The sequence below is a fragment of the Schistocerca serialis genome, chromosome 6 (assembly GCF_023864345.2).
Source record: "Schistocerca serialis cubense isolate TAMUIC-IGC-003099 chromosome 6, iqSchSeri2.2, whole genome shotgun sequence".
NCBI classification, from domain to species: domain Eukaryota; kingdom Metazoa; phylum Arthropoda; class Insecta; order Orthoptera; family Acrididae; genus Schistocerca; species Schistocerca serialis.
In genome coordinates, this window is record NC_064643.1 from 655740234 (window position 1) to 655764973 (window position 24740).

General features: G+C 49.9%; 42 non-coding genes across 42 annotated transcripts; all 42 read right to left on the minus strand.

Moving 5' to 3' along the window:
- Positions 1 to 625: 625 nt before the first annotated feature.
- Positions 626 to 699, minus strand: Trnan-guu (transfer RNA asparagine (anticodon GUU)). The gene has a single exon. It is a non-coding gene; the product is annotated as a tRNA-Asn (tRNA).
- A 333-nt stretch (positions 700 to 1032) lies between these two features.
- Trnat-cgu (transfer RNA threonine (anticodon CGU)) lies at positions 1033 to 1104 on the minus strand. The gene has a single exon. It is a non-coding gene; the product is annotated as a tRNA-Thr (tRNA).
- A 656-nt stretch (positions 1105 to 1760) lies between these two features.
- Trnan-guu (transfer RNA asparagine (anticodon GUU)) lies at positions 1761 to 1834 on the minus strand. Its single transcript has one exon. It is a non-coding gene; the product is annotated as a tRNA-Asn (tRNA).
- A 333-nt stretch (positions 1835 to 2167) lies between these two features.
- On the minus strand, positions 2168 to 2239 carry Trnat-cgu (transfer RNA threonine (anticodon CGU)). Its single transcript has one exon. It is a non-coding gene; the product is annotated as a tRNA-Thr (tRNA).
- Positions 2240 to 2936: 697 nt separating this feature from the next.
- On the minus strand, positions 2937 to 3010 carry Trnan-guu (transfer RNA asparagine (anticodon GUU)). Its single transcript has one exon. It is a non-coding gene; the product is annotated as a tRNA-Asn (tRNA).
- Positions 3011 to 3343: 333 nt separating this feature from the next.
- Positions 3344 to 3415, minus strand: Trnat-cgu (transfer RNA threonine (anticodon CGU)). The gene has a single exon. It is a non-coding gene; the product is annotated as a tRNA-Thr (tRNA).
- A 689-nt stretch (positions 3416 to 4104) lies between these two features.
- Positions 4105 to 4178, minus strand: Trnan-guu (transfer RNA asparagine (anticodon GUU)). Its single transcript has one exon. It is a non-coding gene; the product is annotated as a tRNA-Asn (tRNA).
- A 333-nt stretch (positions 4179 to 4511) lies between these two features.
- On the minus strand, positions 4512 to 4583 carry Trnat-cgu (transfer RNA threonine (anticodon CGU)). The gene has a single exon. It is a non-coding gene; the product is annotated as a tRNA-Thr (tRNA).
- Positions 4584 to 5280: 697 nt separating this feature from the next.
- Positions 5281 to 5354, minus strand: Trnan-guu (transfer RNA asparagine (anticodon GUU)). Its single transcript has one exon. It is a non-coding gene; the product is annotated as a tRNA-Asn (tRNA).
- Positions 5355 to 5687: 333 nt separating this feature from the next.
- Trnat-cgu (transfer RNA threonine (anticodon CGU)) lies at positions 5688 to 5759 on the minus strand. The gene has a single exon. It is a non-coding gene; the product is annotated as a tRNA-Thr (tRNA).
- Positions 5760 to 6448: 689 nt separating this feature from the next.
- Positions 6449 to 6522, minus strand: Trnan-guu (transfer RNA asparagine (anticodon GUU)). Its single transcript has one exon. It is a non-coding gene; the product is annotated as a tRNA-Asn (tRNA).
- A 333-nt stretch (positions 6523 to 6855) lies between these two features.
- Positions 6856 to 6927, minus strand: Trnat-cgu (transfer RNA threonine (anticodon CGU)). The gene has a single exon. It is a non-coding gene; the product is annotated as a tRNA-Thr (tRNA).
- A 689-nt stretch (positions 6928 to 7616) lies between these two features.
- Positions 7617 to 7690, minus strand: Trnan-guu (transfer RNA asparagine (anticodon GUU)). The gene has a single exon. It is a non-coding gene; the product is annotated as a tRNA-Asn (tRNA).
- Positions 7691 to 8023: 333 nt separating this feature from the next.
- Positions 8024 to 8095, minus strand: Trnat-cgu (transfer RNA threonine (anticodon CGU)). Its single transcript has one exon. It is a non-coding gene; the product is annotated as a tRNA-Thr (tRNA).
- Positions 8096 to 8751: 656 nt separating this feature from the next.
- Positions 8752 to 8825, minus strand: Trnan-guu (transfer RNA asparagine (anticodon GUU)). The gene has a single exon. It is a non-coding gene; the product is annotated as a tRNA-Asn (tRNA).
- Positions 8826 to 9158: 333 nt separating this feature from the next.
- On the minus strand, positions 9159 to 9230 carry Trnat-cgu (transfer RNA threonine (anticodon CGU)). The gene has a single exon. It is a non-coding gene; the product is annotated as a tRNA-Thr (tRNA).
- A 697-nt stretch (positions 9231 to 9927) lies between these two features.
- Positions 9928 to 10001, minus strand: Trnan-guu (transfer RNA asparagine (anticodon GUU)). The gene has a single exon. It is a non-coding gene; the product is annotated as a tRNA-Asn (tRNA).
- A 333-nt stretch (positions 10002 to 10334) lies between these two features.
- Trnat-cgu (transfer RNA threonine (anticodon CGU)) lies at positions 10335 to 10406 on the minus strand. Its single transcript has one exon. It is a non-coding gene; the product is annotated as a tRNA-Thr (tRNA).
- Positions 10407 to 11095: 689 nt separating this feature from the next.
- Positions 11096 to 11169, minus strand: Trnan-guu (transfer RNA asparagine (anticodon GUU)). The gene has a single exon. It is a non-coding gene; the product is annotated as a tRNA-Asn (tRNA).
- A 333-nt stretch (positions 11170 to 11502) lies between these two features.
- On the minus strand, positions 11503 to 11574 carry Trnat-cgu (transfer RNA threonine (anticodon CGU)). The gene has a single exon. It is a non-coding gene; the product is annotated as a tRNA-Thr (tRNA).
- Positions 11575 to 12263: 689 nt separating this feature from the next.
- Trnan-guu (transfer RNA asparagine (anticodon GUU)) lies at positions 12264 to 12337 on the minus strand. Its single transcript has one exon. It is a non-coding gene; the product is annotated as a tRNA-Asn (tRNA).
- A 333-nt stretch (positions 12338 to 12670) lies between these two features.
- Trnat-cgu (transfer RNA threonine (anticodon CGU)) lies at positions 12671 to 12742 on the minus strand. Its single transcript has one exon. It is a non-coding gene; the product is annotated as a tRNA-Thr (tRNA).
- Positions 12743 to 13431: 689 nt separating this feature from the next.
- Positions 13432 to 13505, minus strand: Trnan-guu (transfer RNA asparagine (anticodon GUU)). The gene has a single exon. It is a non-coding gene; the product is annotated as a tRNA-Asn (tRNA).
- Positions 13506 to 13838: 333 nt separating this feature from the next.
- Positions 13839 to 13910, minus strand: Trnat-cgu (transfer RNA threonine (anticodon CGU)). Its single transcript has one exon. It is a non-coding gene; the product is annotated as a tRNA-Thr (tRNA).
- Positions 13911 to 14599: 689 nt separating this feature from the next.
- Trnan-guu (transfer RNA asparagine (anticodon GUU)) lies at positions 14600 to 14673 on the minus strand. Its single transcript has one exon. It is a non-coding gene; the product is annotated as a tRNA-Asn (tRNA).
- Positions 14674 to 15006: 333 nt separating this feature from the next.
- Trnat-cgu (transfer RNA threonine (anticodon CGU)) lies at positions 15007 to 15078 on the minus strand. Its single transcript has one exon. It is a non-coding gene; the product is annotated as a tRNA-Thr (tRNA).
- Positions 15079 to 15767: 689 nt separating this feature from the next.
- Positions 15768 to 15841, minus strand: Trnan-guu (transfer RNA asparagine (anticodon GUU)). Its single transcript has one exon. It is a non-coding gene; the product is annotated as a tRNA-Asn (tRNA).
- Positions 15842 to 16174: 333 nt separating this feature from the next.
- Trnat-cgu (transfer RNA threonine (anticodon CGU)) lies at positions 16175 to 16246 on the minus strand. The gene has a single exon. It is a non-coding gene; the product is annotated as a tRNA-Thr (tRNA).
- Positions 16247 to 16935: 689 nt separating this feature from the next.
- Positions 16936 to 17009, minus strand: Trnan-guu (transfer RNA asparagine (anticodon GUU)). The gene has a single exon. It is a non-coding gene; the product is annotated as a tRNA-Asn (tRNA).
- A 333-nt stretch (positions 17010 to 17342) lies between these two features.
- On the minus strand, positions 17343 to 17414 carry Trnat-cgu (transfer RNA threonine (anticodon CGU)). Its single transcript has one exon. It is a non-coding gene; the product is annotated as a tRNA-Thr (tRNA).
- Positions 17415 to 18103: 689 nt separating this feature from the next.
- On the minus strand, positions 18104 to 18177 carry Trnan-guu (transfer RNA asparagine (anticodon GUU)). The gene has a single exon. It is a non-coding gene; the product is annotated as a tRNA-Asn (tRNA).
- A 333-nt stretch (positions 18178 to 18510) lies between these two features.
- Positions 18511 to 18582, minus strand: Trnat-cgu (transfer RNA threonine (anticodon CGU)). Its single transcript has one exon. It is a non-coding gene; the product is annotated as a tRNA-Thr (tRNA).
- Positions 18583 to 19271: 689 nt separating this feature from the next.
- Positions 19272 to 19345, minus strand: Trnan-guu (transfer RNA asparagine (anticodon GUU)). Its single transcript has one exon. It is a non-coding gene; the product is annotated as a tRNA-Asn (tRNA).
- A 333-nt stretch (positions 19346 to 19678) lies between these two features.
- Positions 19679 to 19750, minus strand: Trnat-cgu (transfer RNA threonine (anticodon CGU)). Its single transcript has one exon. It is a non-coding gene; the product is annotated as a tRNA-Thr (tRNA).
- Positions 19751 to 20439: 689 nt separating this feature from the next.
- Positions 20440 to 20513, minus strand: Trnan-guu (transfer RNA asparagine (anticodon GUU)). The gene has a single exon. It is a non-coding gene; the product is annotated as a tRNA-Asn (tRNA).
- Positions 20514 to 20846: 333 nt separating this feature from the next.
- On the minus strand, positions 20847 to 20918 carry Trnat-cgu (transfer RNA threonine (anticodon CGU)). Its single transcript has one exon. It is a non-coding gene; the product is annotated as a tRNA-Thr (tRNA).
- Positions 20919 to 21607: 689 nt separating this feature from the next.
- Trnan-guu (transfer RNA asparagine (anticodon GUU)) lies at positions 21608 to 21681 on the minus strand. Its single transcript has one exon. It is a non-coding gene; the product is annotated as a tRNA-Asn (tRNA).
- Positions 21682 to 22014: 333 nt separating this feature from the next.
- On the minus strand, positions 22015 to 22086 carry Trnat-cgu (transfer RNA threonine (anticodon CGU)). The gene has a single exon. It is a non-coding gene; the product is annotated as a tRNA-Thr (tRNA).
- Positions 22087 to 22775: 689 nt separating this feature from the next.
- Positions 22776 to 22849, minus strand: Trnan-guu (transfer RNA asparagine (anticodon GUU)). Its single transcript has one exon. It is a non-coding gene; the product is annotated as a tRNA-Asn (tRNA).
- A 333-nt stretch (positions 22850 to 23182) lies between these two features.
- Trnat-cgu (transfer RNA threonine (anticodon CGU)) lies at positions 23183 to 23254 on the minus strand. Its single transcript has one exon. It is a non-coding gene; the product is annotated as a tRNA-Thr (tRNA).
- Positions 23255 to 23943: 689 nt separating this feature from the next.
- On the minus strand, positions 23944 to 24017 carry Trnan-guu (transfer RNA asparagine (anticodon GUU)). The gene has a single exon. It is a non-coding gene; the product is annotated as a tRNA-Asn (tRNA).
- A 333-nt stretch (positions 24018 to 24350) lies between these two features.
- Positions 24351 to 24422, minus strand: Trnat-cgu (transfer RNA threonine (anticodon CGU)). Its single transcript has one exon. It is a non-coding gene; the product is annotated as a tRNA-Thr (tRNA).
- Positions 24423 to 24740: the final 318 nt, after the last annotated feature.

Consider the following 24740-nt stretch of genomic DNA (forward strand, 5'->3'; position numbering starts at 1 on the left):
CGACCAGATATCGGATTTGGCACACAGCTGCTGCTGGGGGTGTCCACATTGCCGTTTTCCAAATCTCTTGAATGTTTCGCCCTTGCGATCGACGACGAGCGTCGGCCCACCAAAAGTTTGCGGTCTGCACAATCCTGACCTAGTGCACAGCTTGTGGGACAGCGTGGCTCGACTGCGAAATGCGCCTTTCGGCTCCTCTCTCTGGCTACAGTATGCTGTTGTCCACAGTGGCACTGGCGTTGCCCATGGGGCTTCATGTAAGGCGACTGCACGTCGCTCGGCCAACAGCGGCCTACTGCAGACCGACACTTAAGAGACACCAAATACAAATCGACATCGAGAGACAGGCCCTGTCATATGGCACTCGCGACGTATATGCTGAAATTGAATGTAAAGAATGCGTCTTTTGTAGTGGGCGTCCCTCTACTGCAGTGTCACACATGACGAATAAAAAGGAAAACAGTAGAACGTCTGTGTAGGGCCATGTTTTTACCTACAGTGTCACTTGGCTGAATGTGTATAAGGCTCTGTGGCATCACTCAAACGCAGCCAAATTGTCACACTAGCTGTGTATCTCTAACAAAGTTGACGTATGTCCTCACCTCGGTGCCGGTTAAAACGATTTCGCCCCCGGGTGGGCTCGAACCACCAACCTTTCGGTTAACAGCCGAACGCGCTAGCCGATTGCGCCACGGAGGCCTTGACTTTGGCTCCCTTGTGCTCTGTATATCAACGCAATTCGTATACCTTCTGCAGGAATCTCGCAGAATGGTAGCATTTGCTTACGCCTCTTCACATGGATAACGTGCATGCACACTGTAGCGAGGCTCGTAAACGAATGACATCGCCAAGCATGACATTATACTACAAAATGCATACAAACCAATGTTCAACCTATGCATTCAGAAAACCTCTGAGGCCAGTAGAATACTTGTCATAGGTTGTAGAACATCCCTTTCATTCAGTGTACTGCCATGTGTTAGATGCTGCTCGAGATAGCTCCGCTCCTTGCAGGAAGGTTTAAAAAATGAATGCCTTCTGTGAGGTTCGAACTCACGACCCCTGGTTTACGAGACCAGTGCTCTACCACTGAGCTAAGAAGGCGGCAGCTTAGCGTTTGTGAGCTATCCCCAAATTGGTACTTCATCATACTGAATCTTGCAGCCCTCGACCAGATATCGGATTTGGCACACAGCTGCTGCTGGGGGTGTCCACATTGCCGTTTTCCAAATCTCTTGAATGTTTCGCCCTTGCGATCGACGACGAGCGTCGGCCCACCAAAAGTTTGCGGTCTGCACAATCCTGACCTAGTGCACAGCTTGTGGGACAGCGTGGCTCGACTGCGAAATGCGCCTTTCGGCTCCTCTCTCTGGCTACAGTATGCTGTTGTCCACAGTGCGACTGCACGTCGCTCGGCCAACAGCGGCCTACTGCAGACCGACACTTAAGAGACACCAAATACAAATCGACATCGAGAGACAGGCCCTGTCATATGGCACTCGCGACGTATATGCTGAAATTGAATGTAAAGAATGCGTCTTTTGTAGTGGGCGTCCCTCTACTGCAGTGTCACACATGACGACTAAAAAGGAAAACAGTAGAACGTCTGTGTAGGGCCATGTTTTTACCTACAGTGTCACTTGGCTGAATGTGTATAAGGCTCTGTGGCATCACTCAAACGCAGCCAAATTGTCACACTAGCTGTGTATCTCTAACAAAGTTGACGTATGTCCTCACCTCGGTGCCGGTTAAAACGATTTCGCCCCCGGGTGGGCTCGAACCACCAACCTTTCGGTTAACAGCCGAACGCGCTAGCCGATTGCGCCACGGAGGCCTTGACTTTGGCTCCCTTGTGCTCTGTATATCAACGCAATTCGTATACCTTCTGCAGGAATCTCGCAGAATGGTAGCATTTGCTTACGCCTCTTCACATGGATAACGTGCATGCACACTGTAGCGAGGCTCGTAAACGAATGACATCGCCAAGCATGACATTATACTACAAAATGCATACAAACCAATGTTCAACCTATGCATTCAGAAAACCTCTGAGGCCAGTAGAATACTTGTCATAGGTTGTAGAACATCCCTTTCATTCAGTGTACTGCCATGTGTTAGATGCTGCTCGAGATAGCTCCGCTCCTTGCAGGAAGGTTTAAAAAATGAATGCCTTCTGTGAGGTTCGAACTCACGACCCCTGGTTTACGAGACCAGTGCTCTACCACTGAGCTAAGAAGGCGGCAGCTTAGCGTTTGTGAGCTATCCCCAAATTGGTACTTCATCATACTGAATCTTGCAGCCCTCGACCAGATATCGGATTTGGCACACAGCTGCTGCTGGGGGTGTCCACATTGCCGTTTTCCAAATCTCTTGAATGTTTCGACCTTGCGATCGACGACGAGCGTCGGCCCACCAAAAGTTTAAAAGTTTGCGGTCTGCACAATCCTGACCTAGTGCACAGCTTGTGGGACAGCGTGGCTCGACTGCGAAATGCGCCTTTCGGCTCCTCTCTCTGGCTACAGTATGCTGTTGTCCACAGTGGCACTGGCGTTGCCCATGGGGCTTCATGTAAGGCGACTGCACGTCGCTCGGCCAACAGCGGCCTACTGCAGACCGACACTTAAGAGACACCAAATACAAATCGACATCGAGAGACAGGCCCTGTCATATGGCACTCGCGACGTATATGCTGAAATTGAATGTAAAGAATGCGTCTTTTGTAGTGGGCGTCCCTCTACTGCAGTGTCACACATGACGACTAAAAAGGAAAACAGTAGAACGTCTGTGTAGGGCCATGTTTTTACCTACAGTGTCACTTGGCTGAATGTGTATAAGGCTCTGTGGCATCACTCAAACGCAGCCAAATTGTCACACTAGCTGTGTATCTCTAACAAAGTTGACGTATGTCCTCACCTCGGTGCCGGTTAAAACGATTTCGCCCCCGGGTGGGCTCGAACCACCAACCTTTCGGTTAACAGCCGAACGCGCTAGCCGATTGCGCCACGGAGGCCTTGACTTTGGCTCCCTTGTGCTCTGTATATCAACGCAATTCGTATACCTTCTGCAGGAATCTCGCAGAATGGTAGCATTTGCTTACGCCTCTTCACATGGATAACGTGCATGCACACTGTAGCGAGGCTCGTAAACGAATGACATCGCCAAGCATGACATTATACTACAAAATGCATACAAACCAATGTTCAACCTATGCATTCAGAAAACCTCTGAGGCCAGTAGAATACTTGTCATAGGTTGTAGAACATCCCTTTCATTCAGTGTACTGCCATGTGTTAGATGCTGCTCGAGATAGCTCCGCTCCTTGCAGGAAGGTTTAAAAAATGAATGCCTTCTGTGAGGTTCGAACTCACGACCCCTGGTTTACGAGACCAGTGCTCTACCACTGAGCTAAGAAGGCGGCAGCTTAGCGTTTGTGAGCTATCCCCAAATTGGTACTTCATCATACTGAATCTTGCAGCCCTCGACCAGATATCGGATTTGGCACACAGCTGCTGCTGGGGGTGTCCACATTGCCGTTTTCCAAATCTCTTGAATGTTTCGCCCTTGCGATCGACGACGAGCGTCGGCCCACCAAAAGTTTGCGGTCTGCACAATCCTGACCTAGTGCACAGCTTGTGGGACAGCGTGGCTCGACTGCGAAATGCGCCTTTCGGCTCCTCTCTCTGGCTACAGTATGCTGTTGTCCACAGTGGCACTGGCGTTGCCCATGGGGCTTCATGTAAGGCGACTGCACGTCGCTCGGCCAACAGCGGCCTACTGCAGACCGACACTTAACAGACACCAAATACAAATCGACATCGAGAGACAGGCCCTGTCATATGGCACTCGCGACGTATATGCTGAAATTGAATGTAAAGAATGCGTCTTTTGTAGTGGGCGTCCCTCTACTGCAGTGTCACACATGACGACTAAAAAGGAAAACAGTAGAACGTCTGTGTAGGGCCATGTTTTTACCTACAGTGTCACTTGGCTGAATGTGTATAAGGCTCTGTGGCATCACTCAAACGCAGCCAAATTGTCACACTAGCTGTGTATCTCTAACAAAGTTGACGTATGTCCTCACCTCGGTGCCGGTTAAAACGATTTCGCCCCCGGGTGGGCTCGAACCACCAACCTTTCGGTTAACAGCCGAACGCGCTAGCCGATTGCGCCACGGAGGCCTTGACTTTGGCTCCCTTGTGCTCTGTATATCAACGCAATTCGTATACCTTCTGCAGGAATCTCGCAGAATGGTAGCATTTGCTTACGCCTCTTCACATGGATAACGTGCATGCACACTGTAGCGAGGCTCGTAAACGAATGACATCGCCAAGCATGACATTATACTACAAAATGCATACAAACCAATGTTCAACCTATGCATTCAGAAAACCTCTGAGGCCAGTAGAATACTTGTCATAGGTTGTAGAACATCCCTTTCATTCAGTGTACTGCCATGTGTTAGATGCTGCTCGAGATAGCTCCGCTCCTTGCAGGAAGGTTTAAAAAATGAATGCCTTCTGTGAGGTTCGAACTCACGACCCCTGGTTTACGAGACCAGTGCTCTACCACTGAGCTAAGAAGGCGGCAGCTTAGCGTTTGTGAGCTATCCCCAAATTGGTACTTCATCATACTGAATCTTGCAGCCCTCGACCAGATATCGGATTTGGCACACAGCTGCTGCTGGGGGTGTCCACATTGCCGTTTTCCAAATCTCTTGAATGTTTCGACCTTGCGATCGACGACGAGCGTCGGCCCACCAAAAGTTTAAAAGTTTGCGGTCTGCACAATCCTGACCTAGTGCACAGCTTGTGGGACAGCGTGGCTCGACTGCGAAATGCGCCTTTCGGCTCCTCTCTCTGGCTACAGTATGCTGTTGTCCACAGTGGCACTGGCGTTGCCCATGGGGCTTCATGTAAGGCGACTGCACGTCGCTCGGCCAACAGCGGCCTACTGCAGACCGACACTTAAGAGACACCAAATACAAATCGACATCGAGAGACAGGCCCTGTCATATGGCACTCGCGACGTATATGCTGAAATTGAATGTAAAGAATGCGTCTTTTGTAGTGGGCGTCCCTCTACTGCAGTGTCACACATGACGACTAAAAAGGAAAACAGTAGAACGTCTGTGTAGGGCCATGTTTTTACCTACAGTGTCACTTGGCTGAATGTGTATAAGGCTCTGTGGCATCACTCAAACGCAGCCAAATTGTCACACTAGCTGTGTATCTCTAACAAAGTTGACGTATGTCCTCACCTCGGTGCCGGTTAAAACGATTTCGCCCCCGGGTGGGCTCGAACCACCAACCTTTCGGTTAACAGCCGAACGCGCTAGCCGATTGCGCCACGGAGGCCTTGACTTTGGCTCCCTTGTGCTCTGTATATCAACGCAATTCGTATACCTTCTGCAGGAATCTCGCAGAATGGTAGCATTTGCTTACGCCTCTTCACATGGATAACGTGCATGCACACTGTAGCGAGGCTCGTAAACGAATGACATCGCCAAGCATGACATTATACTACAAAATGCATACAAACCAATGTTCAACCTATGCATTCAGAAAACCTCTGAGGCCAGTAGAATACTTGTCATAGGTTGTAGAACATCCCTTTCATTCAGTGTACTGCCATGTGTTAGATGCTGCTCGAGATAGCTCCGCTCCTTGCAGGAAGGTTTAAAAAATGAATGCCTTCTGTGAGGTTCGAACTCACGACCCCTGGTTTACGAGACCAGTGCTCTACCACTGAGCTAAGAAGGCGGCAGCTTAGCGTTTGTGAGCTATCCCCAAATTGGTACTTCATCATACTGAATCTTGCAGCCCTCGACCAGATATCGGATTTGGCACACAGCTGCTGCTGGGGGTGTCCACATTGCCGTTTTCCAAATCTCTTGAATGTTTCGCCCTTGCGATCGACGACGAGCGTCGGCCCACCAAAAGTTTGCGGTCTGCACAATCCTGACCTAGTGCACAGCTTGTGGGACAGCGTGGCTCGACTGCGAAATGCGCCTTTCGGCTCCTCTCTCTGGCTACAGTATGCTGTTGTCCACAGTGGCACTGGCGTTGCCCATGGGGCTTCATGTAAGGCGACTGCACGTCGCTCGGCCAACAGCGGCCTACTGCAGACCGACACTTAAGAGACACCAAATACAAATCGACATCGAGAGACAGGCCCTGTCATATGGCACTCGCGACGTATATGCTGAAATTGAATGTAAAGAATGCGTCTTTTGTAGTGGGCGTCCCTCTACTGCAGTGTCACACATGACGACTAAAAAGGAAAACAGTAGAACGTCTGTGTAGGGCCATGTTTTTACCTACAGTGTCACTTGGCTGAATGTGTATAAGGCTCTGTGGCATCACTCAAACGCAGCCAAATTGTCACACTAGCTGTGTATCTCTAACAAAGTTGACGTATGTCCTCACCTCGGTGCCGGTTAAAACGATTTCGCCCCCGGGTGGGCTCGAACCACCAACCTTTCGGTTAACAGCCGAACGCGCTAGCCGATTGCGCCACGGAGGCCTTGACTTTGGCTCCCTTGTGCTCTGTATATCAACGCAATTCGTATACCTTCTGCAGGAATCTCGCAGAATGGTAGCATTTGCTTACGCCTCTTCACATGGATAACGTGCATGCACACTGTAGCGAGGCTCGTAAACGAATGACATCGCCAAGCATGACATTATACTACAAAATGCATACAAACCAATGTTCAACCTATGCATTCAGAAAACCTCTGAGGCCAGTAGAATACTTGTCATAGGTTGTAGAACATCCCTTTCATTCAGTGTACTGCCATGTGTTAGATGCTGCTCGAGATAGCTCCGCTCCTTGCAGGAAGGTTTAAAAAATGAATGCCTTCTGTGAGGTTCGAACTCACGACCCCTGGTTTACGAGACCAGTGCTCTACCACTGAGCTAAGAAGGCGGCAGCTTAGCGTTTGTGAGCTATCCCCAAATTGGTACTTCATCATACTGAATCTTGCAGCCCTCGACCAGATATCGGATTTGGCACACAGCTGCTGCTGGGGGTGTCCACATTGCCGTTTTCCAAATCTCTTGAATGTTTCGCCCTTGCGATCGACGACGAGCGTCGGCCCACCAAAAGTTTGCGGTCTGCACAATCCTGACCTAGTGCACAGCTTGTGGGACAGCGTGGCTCGACTGCGAAATGCGCCTTTCGGCTCCTCTCTCTGGCTACAGTATGCTGTTGTCCACAGTGGCACTGGCGTTGCCCATGGGGCTTCATGTAAGGCGACTGCACGTCGCTCGGCCAACAGCGGCCTACTGCAGACCGACACTTAAGAGACACCAAATACAAATCGACATCGAGAGACAGGCCCTGTCATATGGCACTCGCGACGTATATGCTGAAATTGAATGTAAAGAATGCGTCTTTTGTAGTGGGCGTCCCTCTACTGCAGTGTCACACATGACGAATAAAAAGGAAAACAGTAGAACGTCTGTGTAGGGCCATGTTTTTACCTACAGTGTCACTTGGCTGAATGTGTATAAGGCTCTGTGGCATCACTCAAACGCAGCCAAATTGTCACACTAGCTGTGTATCTCTAACAAAGTTGACGTATGTCCTCACCTCGGTGCCGGTTAAAACGATTTCGCCCCCGGGTGGGCTCGAACCACCAACCTTTCGGTTAACAGCCGAACGCGCTAGCCGATTGCGCCACGGAGGCCTTGACTTTGGCTCCCTTGTGCTCTGTATATCAACGCAATTCGTATACCTTCTGCAGGAATCTCGCAGAATGGTAGCATTTGCTTACGCCTCTTCACATGGATAACGTGCATGCACACTGTAGCGAGGCTCGTAAACGAATGACATCGCCAAGCATGACATTATACTACAAAATGCATACAAACCAATGTTCAACCTATGCATTCAGAAAACCTCTGAGGCCAGTAGAATACTTGTCATAGGTTGTAGAACATCCCTTTCATTCAGTGTACTGCCATGTGTTAGATGCTGCTCGAGATAGCTCCGCTCCTTGCAGGAAGGTTTAAAAAATGAATGCCTTCTGTGAGGTTCGAACTCACGACCCCTGGTTTACGAGACCAGTGCTCTACCACTGAGCTAAGAAGGCGGCAGCTTAGCGTTTGTGAGCTATCCCCAAATTGGTACTTCATCATACTGAATCTTGCAGCCCTCGACCAGATATCGGATTTGGCACACAGCTGCTGCTGGGGGTGTCCACATTGCCGTTTTCCAAATCTCTTGAATGTTTCGCCCTTGCGATCGACGACGAGCGTCGGCCCACCAAAAGTTTGCGGTCTGCACAATCCTGACCTAGTGCACAGCTTGTGGGACAGCGTGGCTCGACTGCGAAATGCGCCTTTCGGCTCCTCTCTCTGGCTACAGTATGCTGTTGTCCACAGTGCGACTGCACGTCGCTCGGCCAACAGCGGCCTACTGCAGACCGACACTTAAGAGACACCAAATACAAATCGACATCGAGAGACAGGCCCTGTCATATGGCACTCGCGACGTATATGCTGAAATTGAATGTAAAGAATGCGTCTTTTGTAGTGGGCGTCCCTCTACTGCAGTGTCACACATGACGACTAAAAAGGAAAACAGTAGAACGTCTGTGTAGGGCCATGTTTTTACCTACAGTGTCACTTGGCTGAATGTGTATAAGGCTCTGTGGCATCACTCAAACGCAGCCAAATTGTCACACTAGCTGTGTATCTCTAACAAAGTTGACGTATGTCCTCACCTCGGTGCCGGTTAAAACGATTTCGCCCCCGGGTGGGCTCGAACCACCAACCTTTCGGTTAACAGCCGAACGCGCTAGCCGATTGCGCCACGGAGGCCTTGACTTTGGCTCCCTTGTGCTCTGTATATCAACGCAATTCGTATACCTTCTGCAGGAATCTCGCAGAATGGTAGCATTTGCTTACGCCTCTTCACATGGATAACGTGCATGCACACTGTAGCGAGGCTCGTAAACGAATGACATCGCCAAGCATGACATTATACTACAAAATGCATACAAACCAATGTTCAACCTATGCATTCAGAAAACCTCTGAGGCCAGTAGAATACTTGTCATAGGTTGTAGAACATCCCTTTCATTCAGTGTACTGCCATGTGTTAGATGCTGCTCGAGATAGCTCCGCTCCTTGCAGGAAGGTTTAAAAAATGAATGCCTTCTGTGAGGTTCGAACTCACGACCCCTGGTTTACGAGACCAGTGCTCTACCACTGAGCTAAGAAGGCGGCAGCTTAGCGTTTGTGAGCTATCCCCAAATTGGTACTTCATCATACTGAATCTTGCAGCCCTCGACCAGATATCGGATTTGGCACACAGCTGCTGCTGGGGGTGTCCACATTGCCGTTTTCCAAATCTCTTGAATGTTTCGACCTTGCGATCGACGACGAGCGTCGGCCCACCAAAAGTTTAAAAGTTTGCGGTCTGCACAATCCTGACCTAGTGCACAGCTTGTGGGACAGCGTGGCTCGACTGCGAAATGCGCCTTTCGGCTCCTCTCTCTGGCTACAGTATGCTGTTGTCCACAGTGGCACTGGCGTTGCCCATGGGGCTTCATGTAAGGCGACTGCACGTCGCTCGGCCAACAGCGGCCTACTGCAGACCGACACTTAACAGACACCAAATACAAATCGACATCGAGAGACAGGCCCTGTCATATGGCACTCGCGACGTATATGCTGAAATTGAATGTAAAGAATGCGTCTTTTGTAGTGGGCGTCCCTCTACTGCAGTGTCACACATGACGACTAAAAAGGAAAACAGTAGAACGTCTGTGTAGGGCCATGTTTTTACCTACAGTGTCACTTGGCTGAATGTGTATAAGGCTCTGTGGCATCACTCAAACGCAGCCAAATTGTCACACTAGCTGTGTATCTCTAACAAAGTTGACGTATGTCCTCACCTCGGTGCCGGTTAAAACGATTTCGCCCCCGGGTGGGCTCGAACCACCAACCTTTCGGTTAACAGCCGAACGCGCTAGCCGATTGCGCCACGGAGGCCTTGACTTTGGCTCCCTTGTGCTCTGTATATCAACGCAATTCGTATACCTTCTGCAGGAATCTCGCAGAATGGTAGCATTTGCTTACGCCTCTTCACATGGATAACGTGCATGCACACTGTAGCGAGGCTCGTAAACGAATGACATCGCCAAGCATGACATTATACTACAAAATGCATACAAACCAATGTTCAACCTATGCATTCAGAAAACCTCTGAGGCCAGTAGAATACTTGTCATAGGTTGTAGAACATCCCTTTCATTCAGTGTACTGCCATGTGTTAGATGCTGCTCGAGATAGCTCCGCTCCTTGCAGGAAGGTTTAAAAAATGAATGCCTTCTGTGAGGTTCGAACTCACGACCCCTGGTTTACGAGACCAGTGCTCTACCACTGAGCTAAGAAGGCGGCAGCTTAGCGTTTGTGAGCTATCCCCAAATTGGTACTTCATCATACTGAATCTTGCAGCCCTCGACCAGATATCGGATTTGGCACACAGCTGCTGCTGGGGGTGTCCACATTGCCGTTTTCCAAATCTCTTGAATGTTTCGCCCTTGCGATCGACGACGAGCGTCGGCCCACCAAAAGTTTGCGGTCTGCACAATCCTGACCTAGTGCACAGCTTGTGGGACAGCGTGGCTCGACTGCGAAATGCGCCTTTCGGCTCCTCTCTCTGGCTACAGTATGCTGTTGTCCACAGTGGCACTGGCGTTGCCCATGGGGCTTCATGTAAGGCGACTGCACGTCGCTCGGCCAACAGCGGCCTACTCCAGACCGACACTTAAGACACACCAAATACAAATCGACATCGAGAGACAGGCCCTGTCATATGGCACTCGCGACGTATATGCTGAAATTGAATGTAAAGAATGCGTCTTTTGTAGTGGGCGTCCCTCTACTGCAGTGTCACACATGACGAATAAAAAGGAAAACAGTAGAACGTCTGTGTAGGGCCATGTTTTTACCTACAGTGTCACTTGGCTGAATGTGTATAAGGCTCTGTGGCATCACTCAAACGCAGCCAAATTGTCACACTAGCTGTGTATCTCTAACAAAGTTGACGTATGTCCTCACCTCGGTGCCGGTTAAAACGATTTCGCCCCCGGGTGGGCTCGAACCACCAACCTTTCGGTTAACAGCCGAACGCGCTAGCCGATTGCGCCACGGAGGCCTTGACTTTGGCTCCCTTGTGCTCTGTATATCAACGCAATTCGTATACCTTCTGCAGGAATCTCGCAGAATGGTAGCATTTGCTTACGCCTCTTCACATGGATAACGTGCATGCACACTGTAGCGAGGCTCGTAAACGAATGACATCGCCAAGCATGACATTATACTACAAAATGCATACAAACCAATGTTCAACCTATGCATTCAGAAAACCTCTGAGGCCAGTAGAATACTTGTCATAGGTTGTAGAACATCCCTTTCATTCAGTGTACTGCCATGTGTTAGATGCTGCTCGAGATAGCTCCGCTCCTTGCAGGAAGGTTTAAAAAATGAATGCCTTCTGTGAGGTTCGAACTCACGACCCCTGGTTTACGAGACCAGTGCTCTACCACTGAGCTAAGAAGGCGGCAGCTTAGCGTTTGTGAGCTATCCCCAAATTGGTACTTCATCATACTGAATCTTGCAGCCCTCGACCAGATATCGGATTTGGCACACAGCTGCTGCTGGGGGTGTCCACATTGCCGTTTTCCAAATCTCTTGAATGTTTCGCCCTTGCGATCGACGACGAGCGTCGGCCCACCAAAAGTTTGCGGTCTGCACAATCCTGACCTAGTGCACAGCTTGTGGGACAGCGTGGCTCGACTGCGAAATGCGCCTTTCGGCTCCTCTCTCTGGCTACAGTATGCTGTTGTCCACAGTGGCACTGGCGTTGCCCATGGGGCTTCATGTAAGGCGACTGCACGTCGCTCGGCCAACAGCGGCCTACTGCAGACCGACACTTAAGAGACACCAAATACAAATCGACATCGAGAGACAGGCCCTGTCATATGGCACTCGCGACGTATATGCTGAAATTGAATGTAAAGAATGCGTCTTTTGTAGTGGGCGTCCCTCTACTGCAGTGTCACACATGACGACTAAAAAGGAAAACAGTAGAACGTCTGTGTAGGGCCATGTTTTTACCTACAGTGTCACTTGGCTGAATGTGTATAAGGCTCTGTGGCATCACTCAAACGCAGCCAAATTGTCACACTAGCTGTGTATCTCTAACAAAGTTGACGTATGTCCTCACCTCGGTGCCGGTTAAAACGATTTCGCCCCCGGGTGGGCTCGAACCACCAACCTTTCGGTTAACAGCCGAACGCGCTAGCCGATTGCGCCACGGAGGCCTTGACTTTGGCTCCCTTGTGCTCTGTATATCAACGCAATTCGTATACCTTCTGCAGGAATCTCGCAGAATGGTAGCATTTGCTTACGCCTCTTCACATGGATAACGTGCATGCACACTGTAGCGAGGCTCGTAAACGAATGACATCGCCAAGCATGACATTATACTACAAAATGCATACAAACCAATGTTCAACCTATGCATTCAGAAAACCTCTGAGGCCAGTAGAATACTTGTCATAGGTTGTAGAACATCCCTTTCATTCAGTGTACTGCCATGTGTTAGATGCTGCTCGAGATAGCTCCGCTCCTTGCAGGAAGGTTTAAAAAATGAATGCCTTCTGTGAGGTTCGAACTCACGACCCCTGGTTTACGAGACCAGTGCTCTACCACTGAGCTAAGAAGGCGGCAGCTTAGCGTTTGTGAGCTATCCCCAAATTGGTACTTCATCATACTGAATCTTGCAGCCCTCGACCAGATATCGGATTTGGCACACAGCTGCTGCTGGGGGTGTCCACATTGCCGTTTTCCAAATCTCTTGAATGTTTCGCCCTTGCGATCGACGACGAGCGTCGGCCCACCAAAAGTTTGCGGTCTGCACAATCCTGACCTAGTGCACAGCTTGTGGGACAGCGTGGCTCGACTGCGAAATGCGCCTTTCGGCTCCTCTCTCTGGCTACAGTATGCTGTTGTCCACAGTGGCACTGGCGTTGCCCATGGGGCTTCATGTAAGGCGACTGCACGTCGCTCGGCCAACAGCGGCCTACTGCAGACCGACACTTAACAGACACCAAATACAAATCGACATCGAGAGACAGGCCCTGTCATATGGCACTCGCGACGTATATGCTGAAATTGAATGTAAAGAATGCGTCTTTTGTAGTGGGCGTCCCTCTACTGCAGTGTCACACATGACGACTAAAAAGGAAAACAGTAGAACGTCTGTGTAGGGCCATGTTTTTACCTACAGTGTCACTTGGCTGAATGTGTATAAGGCTCTGTGGCATCACTCAAACGCAGCCAAATTGTCACACTAGCTGTGTATCTCTAACAAAGTTGACGTATGTCCTCACCTCGGTGCCGGTTAAAACGATTTCGCCCCCGGGTGGGCTCGAACCACCAACCTTTCGGTTAACAGCCGAACGCGCTAGCCGATTGCGCCACGGAGGCCTTGACTTTGGCTCCCTTGTGCTCTGTATATCAACGCAATTCGTATACCTTCTGCAGGAATCTCGCAGAATGGTAGCATTTGCTTACGCCTCTTCACATGGATAACGTGCATGCACACTGTAGCGAGGCTCGTAAACGAATGACATCGCCAAGCATGACATTATACTACAAAATGCATACAAACCAATGTTCAACCTATGCATTCAGAAAACCTCTGAGGCCAGTAGAATACTTGTCATAGGTTGTAGAACATCCCTTTCATTCAGTGTACTGCCATGTGTTAGATGCTGCTCGAGATAGCTCCGCTCCTTGCAGGAAGGTTTAAAAAATGAATGCCTTCTGTGAGGTTCGAACTCACGACCCCTGGTTTACGAGACCAGTGCTCTACCACTGAGCTAAGAAGGCGGCAGCTTAGCGTTTGTGAGCTATCCCCAAATTGGTACTTCATCATACTGAATCTTGCAGCCCTCGACCAGATATCGGATTTGGCACACAGCTGCTGCTGGGGGTGTCCACATTGCCGTTTTCCAAATCTCTTGAATGTTTCGCCCTTGCGATCGACGACGAGCGTCGGCCCACCAAAAGTTTGCGGTCTGCACAATCCTGACCTAGTGCACAGCTTGTGGGACAGCGTGGCTCGACTGCGAAATGCGCCTTTCGGCTCCTCTCTCTGGCTACAGTATGCTGTTGTCCACAGTGGCACTGGCGTTGCCCATGGGGCTTCATGTAAGGCGACTGCACGTCGCTCGGCCAACAGCGGCCTACTGCAGACCGACACTTAAGAGACACCAAATACAAATCGACATCGAGAGACAGGCCCTGTCATATGGCACTCGCGACGTATATGCTGAAATTGAATGTAAAGAATGCGTCTTTTGTAGTGGGCGTCCCTCTACTGCAGTGTCACACATGACGAATAAAAAGGAAAACAGTAGAACGTCTGTGTAGGGCCATGTTTTTACCTACAGTGTCACTTGGCTGAATGTGTATAAGGCTCTGTGGCATCACTCAAACGCAGCCAAATTGTCACACTAGCTGTGTATCTCTAACAAAGTTGACGTATGTCCTCACCTCGGTGCCGGTTAAAACGATTTCGCCCCCGGGTGGGCTCGAACCACCAACCTTTCGGTTAACAGCCGAACGCGCTAGCCGATTGCGCCACGGAGGCCTTGACTTTGGCTCCCTTGTGCTCTGTATATCAACGCAATTCGTATACCTTCTGCAGGAATCTCGCAGAATGGTAGCATTTGCTTACGCCTCTTCACATGGATAACGTGCATGCACACTGTAGCGAGGCTCGTAAACGAATGACATCGCCAAGCATGACATTATACTACAAAATGCATACAAACCAATGTTCAACCTATGCATTCAGAAAACCTCTGAGGCCAGTAGAATACTTGTCATAGGTTGTAGAACATCCCTTTCATTCAGTGTACTGCCATGTGTTAGATGCTGCTCGAGATAGCTCCGCTCCTTGCAGGAAGGTTTAAAAAATGAATGCCTTCTGTGAGGTTCGAACTCACGACCCCTGGTTTACGAGACCAGTGCTCTACCACTGAGCTAAGAAGGCGGCAGCTTAGCGTTTGTGAGCTATCCCCAAATTGGTACTTCATCATACTGAATCTTGCAGCCCTCGACCAGATATCGGATTTGGCACACAGCTGCTGCTGGGGGTGTCCACATTGCCGTTTTCCAAATCTCTTGAATGTTTCGCCCTTGCGATCGACGACGAGCGTCGGCCCACCAAAAGTTTGCGGTCTGCACAATCCTGACCTAGTGCACAGCTTGTGGGACAGCGTGGCTCGACTGCGAAATGCGCCTTTCGGCTCCTCTCTCTGGCTACAGTATGCTGTTGTCCACAGTGGCACTGGCGTTGCCCATGGGGCTTCATGTAAGGCGACTGCACGTCGCTCGGCCAACAGCGGCCTACTGCAGACCGACACTTAAGACACACCAAATACAAATCGACATCGAGAGACAGGCCCTGTCATATGGCACTCGCGACGTATATGCTGAAATTGAATGTAAAGAATGCGTCTTTTGTAGTGGGCGTCCCTCTACTGCAGTGTCACACATGACGAATAAAAAGGAAAACAGTAGAACGTCTGTGTAGGGCCATGTTTTTACCTACAGTGTCACTTGGCTGAATGTGTATAAGGCTCTGTGGCATCACTCAAACGCAGCCAAATTGTCACACTAGCTGTGTATCTCTAACAAAGTTGACGTATGTCCTCACCTCGGTGCCGGTTAAAACGATTTCGCCCCCGGGTGGGCTCGAACCACCAACCTTTCGGTTAACAGCCGAACGCGCTAGCCGATTGCGCCACGGAGGCCTTGACTTTGGCTCCCTTGTGCTCTGTATATCAACGCAATTCGTATACCTTCTGCAGGAATCTCGCAGAATGGTAGCATTTGCTTACGCCTCTTCACATGGATAACGTGCATGCACACTGTAGCGAGGCTCGTAAACGAATGACATCGCCAAGCATGACATTATACTACAAAATGCATACAAACCAATGTTCAACCTATGCATTCAGAAAACCTCTGAGGCCAGTAGAATACTTGTCATAGGTTGTAGAACATCCCTTTCATTCAGTGTACTGCCATGTGTTAGATGCTGCTCGAGATAGCTCCGCTCCTTGCAGGAAGGTTTAAAAAATGAATGCCTTCTGTGAGGTTCGAACTCACGACCCCTGGTTTACGAGACCAGTGCTCTACCACTGAGCTAAGAAGGCGGCAGCTTAGCGTTTGTGAGCTATCCCCAAATTGGTACTTCATCATACTGAATCTTGCAGCCCTCGACCAGATATCGGATTTGGCACACAGCTGCTGCTGGGGGTGTCCACATTGCCGTTTTCCAAATCTCTTGAATGTTTCGCCCTTGCGATCGACGACGAGCGTCGGCCCACCAAAAGTTTGCGGTCTGCACAATCCTGACCTAGTGCACAGCTTGTGGGACAGCGTGGCTCGACTGCGAAATGCGCCTTTCGGCTCCTCTCTCTGGCTACAGTATGCTGTTGTCCACAGTGGCACTGGCGTTGCCCATGGGGCTTCATGTAAGGCGACTGCACGTCGCTCGGCCAACAGCGGCCTACTGCAGACCGACACTTAAGACACACCAAATACAAATCGACATCGAGAGACAGGCCCTGTCATATGGCACTCGCGACGTATATGCTGAAATTGAATGTAAAGAATGCGTCTTTTGTAGTGGGCGTCCCTCTACTGCAGTGTCACACATGACGAATAAAAAGGAAAACAGTAGAACGTCTGTGTAGGGCCATGTTTTTACCTACAGTGTCACTTGGCTGAATGTGTATAAGGCTCTGTGGCATCACTCAAACGCAGCCAAATTGTCACACTAGCTGTGTATCTCTAACAAAGTTGACGTATGTCCTCACCTCGGTGCCGGTTAAAACGATTTCGCCCCCGGGTGGGCTCGAACCACCAACCTTTCGGTTAACAGCCGAACGCGCTAGCCGATTGCGCCACGGAGGCCTTGACTTTGGCTCCCTTGTGCTCTGTATATCAACGCAATTCGTATACCTTCTGCAGGAATCTCGCAGAATGGTAGCATTTGCTTACGCCTCTTCACATGGATAACGTGCATGCACACTGTAGCGAGGCTCGTAAACGAATGACATCGCCAAGCATGACATTATACTACAAAATGCATACAAACCAATGTTCAACCTATGCATTCAGAAAACCTCTGAGGCCAGTAGAATACTTGTCATAGGTTGTAGAACATCCCTTTCATTCAGTGTACTGCCATGTGTTAGATGCTGCTCGAGATAGCTCCGCTCCTTGCAGGAAGGTTTAAAAAATGAATGCCTTCTGTGAGGTTCGAACTCACGACCCCTGGTTTACGAGACCAGTGCTCTACCACTGAGCTAAGAAGGCGGCAGCTTAGCGTTTGTGAGCTATCCCCAAATTGGTACTTCATCATACTGAATCTTGCAGCCCTCGACCAGATATCGGATTTGGCACACAGCTGCTGCTGGGGGTGTCCACATTGCCGTTTTCCAAATCTCTTGAATGTTTCGCCCTTGCGATCGACGACGAGCGTCGGCCCACCAAAAGTTTGCGGTCTGCACAATCCTGACCTAGTGCACAGCTTGTGGGACAGCGTGGCTCGACTGCGAAATGCGCCTTTCGGCTCCTCTCTCTGGCTACAGTATGCTGTTGTCCACAGTGGCACTGGCGTTGCCCATGGGGCTTCATGTAAGGCGACTGCACGTCGCTCGGCCAACAGCGGCCTACTGCAGACCGACACTTAAGAGACACCAAATACAAATCGACATCGAGAGACAGGCCCTGTCATATGGCACTCGCGACGTATATGCTGAAATTGAATGTAAAGAATGCGTCTTTTGTAGTGGGCGTCCCTCTACTGCAGTGTCACACATGACGAATAAAAAGGAAAACAGTAGAACGTCTGTGTAGGGCCATGTTTTTACCTACAGTGTCACTTGGCTGAATGTGTATAAGGCTCTGTGGCATCACTCAAACGCAGCCAAATTGTCACACTAGCTGTGTATCTCTAACAAAGTTGACGTATGTCCTCACCTCGGTGCCGGTTAAAACGATTTCGCCCCCGGGTGGGCTCGAACCACCAACCTTTCGGTTAACAGCCGAACGCGCTAGCCGATTGCGCCACGGAGGCCTTGACTTTGGCTCCCTTGTGCTCTGTATATCAACGCAATTCGTATACCTTCTGCAGGAATCTCGCAGAATGGTAGCATTTGCTTACGCCTCTTCACATGGATAACGTGCATGCACACTGTAGCGAGGCTCGTAAACGAATGACATCGCCAAGCATGACATTATACTACAAAATGCATACAAACCAATGTTCAACCTATGCATTCAGAAAACCTCTGAGGCCAGTAGAATACTTGTCATAGGTTGTAGAACATCCCTTTCATTCAGTGTACTGCCATGTGTTAGATGCTGCTCGAGATAGCTCCGCTCCTTGCAGGAAGGTTTAAAAAATGAATGCCTTCTGTGAGGTTCGAACTCACGACCCCTGGTTTACGAGACCAGTGCTCTACCACTGAGCTAAGAAGGCGGCAGCTTAGCGTTTGTGAGCTATCCCCAAATTGGTACTTCATCATACTGAATCTTGCAGCCCTCGACCAGATATCGGATTTGGCACACAGCTGCTGCTGGGGGTGTCCACATTGCCGTTTTCCAAATCTCTTGAATGTTTCGCCCTTGCGATCGACGACGAGCGTCGGCCCACCAAAAGTTTGCGGTCTGCACAATCCTGACCTAGTGCACAGCTTGTGGGACAGCGTGGCTCGACTGCGAAATGCGCCTTTCGGCTCCTCTCTCTGGCTACAGTATGCTGTTGTCCACAGTGGCACTGGCGTTGCCCATGGGGCTTCATGTAAGGCGACTGCACGTCGCTCGGCCAACAGCGGCCTACTGCAGACCGACACTTAAGAGACACCAAATACAAATCGACATCGAGAGACAGGCCCTGTCATATGGCACTCGCGACGTATATGCTGAAATTGAATGTAAAGAATGCGTCTTTTGTAGTGGGCGTCCCTCTACTGCAGTGTCACACATGACGAATAAAAAGGAAAACAGTAGAACGTCTGTGTAGGGCCATGTTTTTACCTACAGTGTCACTTGGCTGAATGTGTATAAGGCTCTGTGGCATCACTCAAACGCAGCCAAATTGTCACACTAGCTGTGTATCTCTAACAAAGTTGACGTATGTCCTCACCTCGGTGCCGGTTAAAACGATTTCGCCCCCGGGTGGGCTCGAACCACCAACCTTTCGGTTAACAGCCGAACGCGCTAGCCGATTGCGCCACGGAGGCCTTGACTTTGGCTCCCTTGTGCTCTGTATATCAACGCAATTCGTATACCTTCTGCAGGAATCTCGCAGAATGGTAGCATTTGCTTACGCCTCTTCACATGGATAACGTGCATGCACACTGTAGCGAGGCTCGTAAACGAATGACATCGCCAAGCATGACATTATACTACAAAATGCATACAAACCAATGTTCAACCTATGCATTCAGAAAACCTCTGAGGCCAGTAGAATACTTGTCATAGGTTGTAGAACATCCCTTTCATTCAGTGTACTGCCATGTGTTAGATGCTGCTCGAGATAGCTCCGCTCCTTGCAGGAAGGTTTAAAAAATGAATGCCTTCTGTGAGGTTCGAACTCACGACCCCTGGTTTACGAGACCAGTGCTCTACCACTGAGCTAAGAAGGCGGCAGCTTAGCGTTTGTGAGCTATCCCCAAATTGGTACTTCATCATACTGAATCTTGCAGCCCTCGACCAGATATCGGATTTGGCACACAGCTGCTGCTGGGGGTGTCCACATTGCCGTTTTCCAAATCTCTTGAATGTTTCGCCCTTGCGATCGACGACGAGCGTCGGCCCACCAAAAGTTTGCGGTCTGCACAATCCTGACCTAGTGCACAGCTTGTGGGACAGCGTGGCTCGACTGCGAAATGCGCCTTTCGGCTCCTCTCTCTGGCTACAGTATGCTGTTGTCCACAGTGGCACTGGCGTTGCCCATGGGGCTTCATGTAAGGCGACTGCACGTCGCTCGGCCAACAGCGGCCTACTCCAGACCGACACTTAAGACACACCAAATACAAATCGACATCGAGAGACAGGCCCTGTCATATGGCACTCGCGACGTATATGCTGAAATTGAATGTAAAGAATGCGTCTTTTGTAGTGGGCGTCCCTCTACTGCAGTGTCACACATGACGAATAAAAAGGAAAACAGTAGAACGTCTGTGTAGGGCCATGTTTTTACCTACAGTGTCACTTGGCTGAATGTGTATAAGGCTCTGTGGCATCACTCAAACGCAGCCAAATTGTCACACTAGCTGTGTATCTCTAACAAAGTTGACGTATGTCCTCACCTCGGTGCCGGTTAAAACGATTTCGCCCCCGGGTGGGCTCGAACCACCAACCTTTCGGTTAACAGCCGAACGCGCTAGCCGATTGCGCCACGGAGGCCTTGACTTTGGCTCCCTTGTGCTCTGTATATCAAAGCAATTCGTATACCTTCTGCAGGAATCTCGCAGAATGGTAGCATTTGCTTACGCCTCTTCACATGGATAACGTGCATGCACTCTGTAGCGAGGCTCGTAAACGAATGACATCGCCAAGCATGACATTATACTACAAAATGCATACAAACCAATGTTCAACCTATGCATTCAGAAAACCTCTGAGGCCAGTAGAATACTTGTCATAGGTTGTAGAACATCCCTTTCATTCAGTGTACTGCCATGTGTTAGATGCTGCTCGAGATAGCTCCGCTCCTTGCAGGAAGGTTTAAAAAATGAATGCCTTCTGTGAGGTTCGAACTCACGACCCCTGGTTTACGAGACCAGTGCTCTACCACTGAGCTAAGAAGGCGGCAGCTTAGCGTTTGTGAGCTATCCCCAAATTGGTACTTCATCATACTGAATCTTGCAGCCCTCGACCAGATATCGGATTTGGCACACAGCTGCTGCTGGGGGTGTCCACATTGCCGTTTTCCAAATCTCTTGAATGTTTCGCCCTTGCGATCGACGACGAGCGTCGGCCCACCAAAAGTTTGCGGTCTGCACAATCCTGACCTAGTGCACAGCTTGTGGGACAGCGTGGCTCGACTGCGAAATGCGCCTTTCGGCTCCTCTCTCTGGCTACAGTATGCTGTTGTCCACAGTGGCACTGGCGTTGCCCATGGGGCTTCATGTAAGGCGACTGCACGTCGCTCGGCCAACAGCGGCCTACTGCAGACCGACACTTAAGACACACCAAATACAAATCGACATCGAGAGACAGGCCCTGTCATATGGCACTCGCGACGTATATGCTGAAATTGAATGTAAAGAATGCGTCTTTTGTAGTGGGCGTCCCTCTACTGCAGTGTCACACATGACGAATAAAAAGGAAAACAGTAGAACGTCTGTGTAGGGCCATGTTTTTACCTACAGTGTCACTTGGCTGAATGTGTATAAGGCTCTGTGGCATCACTCAAACGCAGCCAAATTGTCACACTAGCTGTGTATCTCTAACAAAGTTGACGTATGTCCTCACCTCGGTGCCGGTTAAAACGATTTCGCCCCCGGGTGGGCTCGAACCACCAACCTTTCGGTTAACAGCCGAACGCGCTAGCCGATTGCGCCACGGAGGCCTTGACTTTGGCTCCCTTGTGCTCTGTATATCAACGCAATTCGTATACCTTCTGCAGGAATCTCGCAGAATGGTAGCATTTGCTTACGCCTCTTCACATGGATAACGTGCATGCACACTGTAGCGAGGCTCGTAAACGAATGACATCGCCAAGCATGACATTATACTACAAAATGCATACAAACCAATGTTCAACCTATGCATTCAGAAAACCTCTGAGGCCAGTAGAATACTTGTCATAGGTTGTAGAACATCCCTTTCATTCAGTGTACTGCCATGTGTTAGATGCTGCTCGAGATAGCTCCGCTCCTTGCAGGAAGGTTTAAAAAATGAATGCCTTCTGTGAGGTTCGAACTCACGACCCCTGGTTTACGAGACCAGTGCTCTACCACTGAGCTAAGAAGGCGGCAGCTTAGCGTTTGTGAGCTATCCCCAAATTGGTACTTCATCATACTGAATCTTGCAGCCCTCGACCAGATATCGGATTTGGCACACAGCTGCTGCTGGGGGTGTCCACATTGCCGTTTTCCAAATCTCTTGAATGTTTCGCCCTTGCGATCGACGACGAGCGTCGGCCCACCAAAAGTTTGCGGTCTGCACAATCCTGACCTAGTGCACAGCTTGTGGGACAGCGTGGCTCGACTGCGAAATGCGCCTTTCGGCTCCTCTCTCTGGCTACAGTATGCTGTTGTCCACAGTGGCACTGGCGTTGCCCATGGGGCTACATGTAAGGCGACTGCACGTCGCTCGGCCAACAGCGGCCTACTCCAGACCGACACTTAAGACACACCAAATACAAATCGACATCGAGAGACAGGCCCTGTCATATGGCACTCGCGACGTATATGCTGAAATTGAATGTAAAGAATGCGTCTTTTGTAGTGGGCGTCCCTCTACTGCAGTGTCACACATGACGAATAAAAAGGAAAACAGTAGAACGTCTGTGTAGGGCCATGTTTTTACCTACAGTGTCACTTGGCTGAATGTGTATAAGGCTCTGTGGCATCACTCAAACGCAGCCAAATTGTCACACTAGCTGTGTATCTCTAACAAAGTTGACGTATGTCCTCACCTCGGTGCCGGTTAAAACGATTTCGCCCCCGGGTGGGCTCGAACCACCAACCTTTCGGTTAACAGCCGAACGCGCTAGCCGATTGCGCCACGGAGGCCTTGACTTTGGCTCCCTTGTGCTCTGTATATCAAAGCAATTCGTATACCTTCTGCAGGAATCTCGCAGAATGGTAGCATTTGCTTACGCCTCTTCACATGGATAACGTGCATGCACTCTGTAGCGAGGCTCGTAAACGAATGACATCGCCAAGCATGACATTATACTACAAAATGCATACAAACCAATGTTCAACCTATGCATTCAGAAAACCTCTGAGGCCAGTAGAATACTTGTCATAGGTTGTAGAACATCCCTTTCATTCAGTGTACTGCCATGTGTTAGATGCTGCTCGAGATAGCTCCGCTCCTTGCAGGAAGGTTTAAAAAATGAATGCCTTCTGTGAGGTTCGAACTCACGACCCCTGGTTTACGAGACCAGTGCTCTACCACTGAGCTAAGAAGGCGGCAGCTTAGCGTTTGTGAGCTATCCCCAAATTGGTACTTCATCATACTGAATCTTGCAGCCCTCGACCAGATATCGGATTTGGCACACAGCTGCTGCTGGGGGTGTCCACATTGCCGTTTTCCAAATCTCTTGAATGTTTCGCCCTTGCGATCGACGACGAGCGTCGGCCCACCAAAAGTTTGCGGTCTGCACAATCCTGACCTAGTGCACAGCTTGTGGGACAGCGTGGCTCGACTGCGAAATGCGCCTTTCGGCTCCTCTCTCTGGCTACAGTATGCTGTTGTCCACAGTGGCACTGGCGTTGCCCATGGGGCTTCATGTAAGGCGACTGCACGTCGCTCGGCCAACAGCGGCCTACTGCAGACCGACACTTAAGACACACCAAATACAAATCGACATCGAGAGACAGGCCCTGTCATATGGCACTCGCGACGTATATGCTGAAATTGAATGTAAAGAATGCGTCTTTTGTAGTGGGCGTCCCTCTACTGCAGTGTCACACATGACGAATAAAAAGGAAAACAGTAGAACGTCTGTGTAGGGCCATGTTTTTACCTACAGTGTCACTTGGCTGAATGTGTATAAGGCTCTGTGGCATCACTCAAACGCAGCCAAATTGTCACACTAGCTGTGTATCTCTAACAAAGTTGACGTATGTCCTCACCTCGGTGCCGGTTAAAACGATTTCGCCCCCGGGTGGGCTCGAACCACCAACCTTTCGGTTAACAGCCGAACGCGCTAGCCGATTGCGCCACGGAGGCCTTGACTTTGGCTCCCTTGTGCTCTGTATATCAACGCAATTCGTATACCTTCTGCAGGAATCTCGCAGAATGGTAGCATTTGCTTACGCCTCTTCACATGGATAACGTGCATGCACACTGTAGCGAGGCTCGTAAACGAATGACATCGCCAAGCATGACATTATACTACAAAATGCATACAAACCAATGTTCAACCTATGCATTCAGAAAACCTCTGAGGCCAGTAGAATACTTGTCATAGGTTGTAGAACATCCCTTTCATTCAGTGTACTGCCATGTGTTAGATGCTGCTCGAGATAGCTCCGCTCCTTGCAGGAAGGTTAAAAAAATGAATGCCTTCTGTGAGGTTCGAACTCACGACCCCTGGTTTACGAGACCAGTGCTCTACCACTGAGCTAAGAAGGCGGCAGCTTAGCGTTTGTGAGCTATCCCCAAATTGGTACTTCATCATACTGAATCTTGCAGCCCTCGACCAGATATCGGATTTGGCACACAGCTGCTGCTGGGGGTGTCCACATTGCCGTTTTCCAAATCTCTTGAATGTTTCGCCCTTGCGATCGACGACGAGCGTCGGCCCACCAAAAGTTTGCGGTCTGCACAATCCTGACCTAGTGCACAGCTTGTGGGACAGCGTGGCTCGACTGCGAAATGCGCCTTTCGGCTCCTCTCTCTGGCTACAGTATGCTGTTGTCCACAGTGGCACTGGCGTTGCCCATGGGGCTT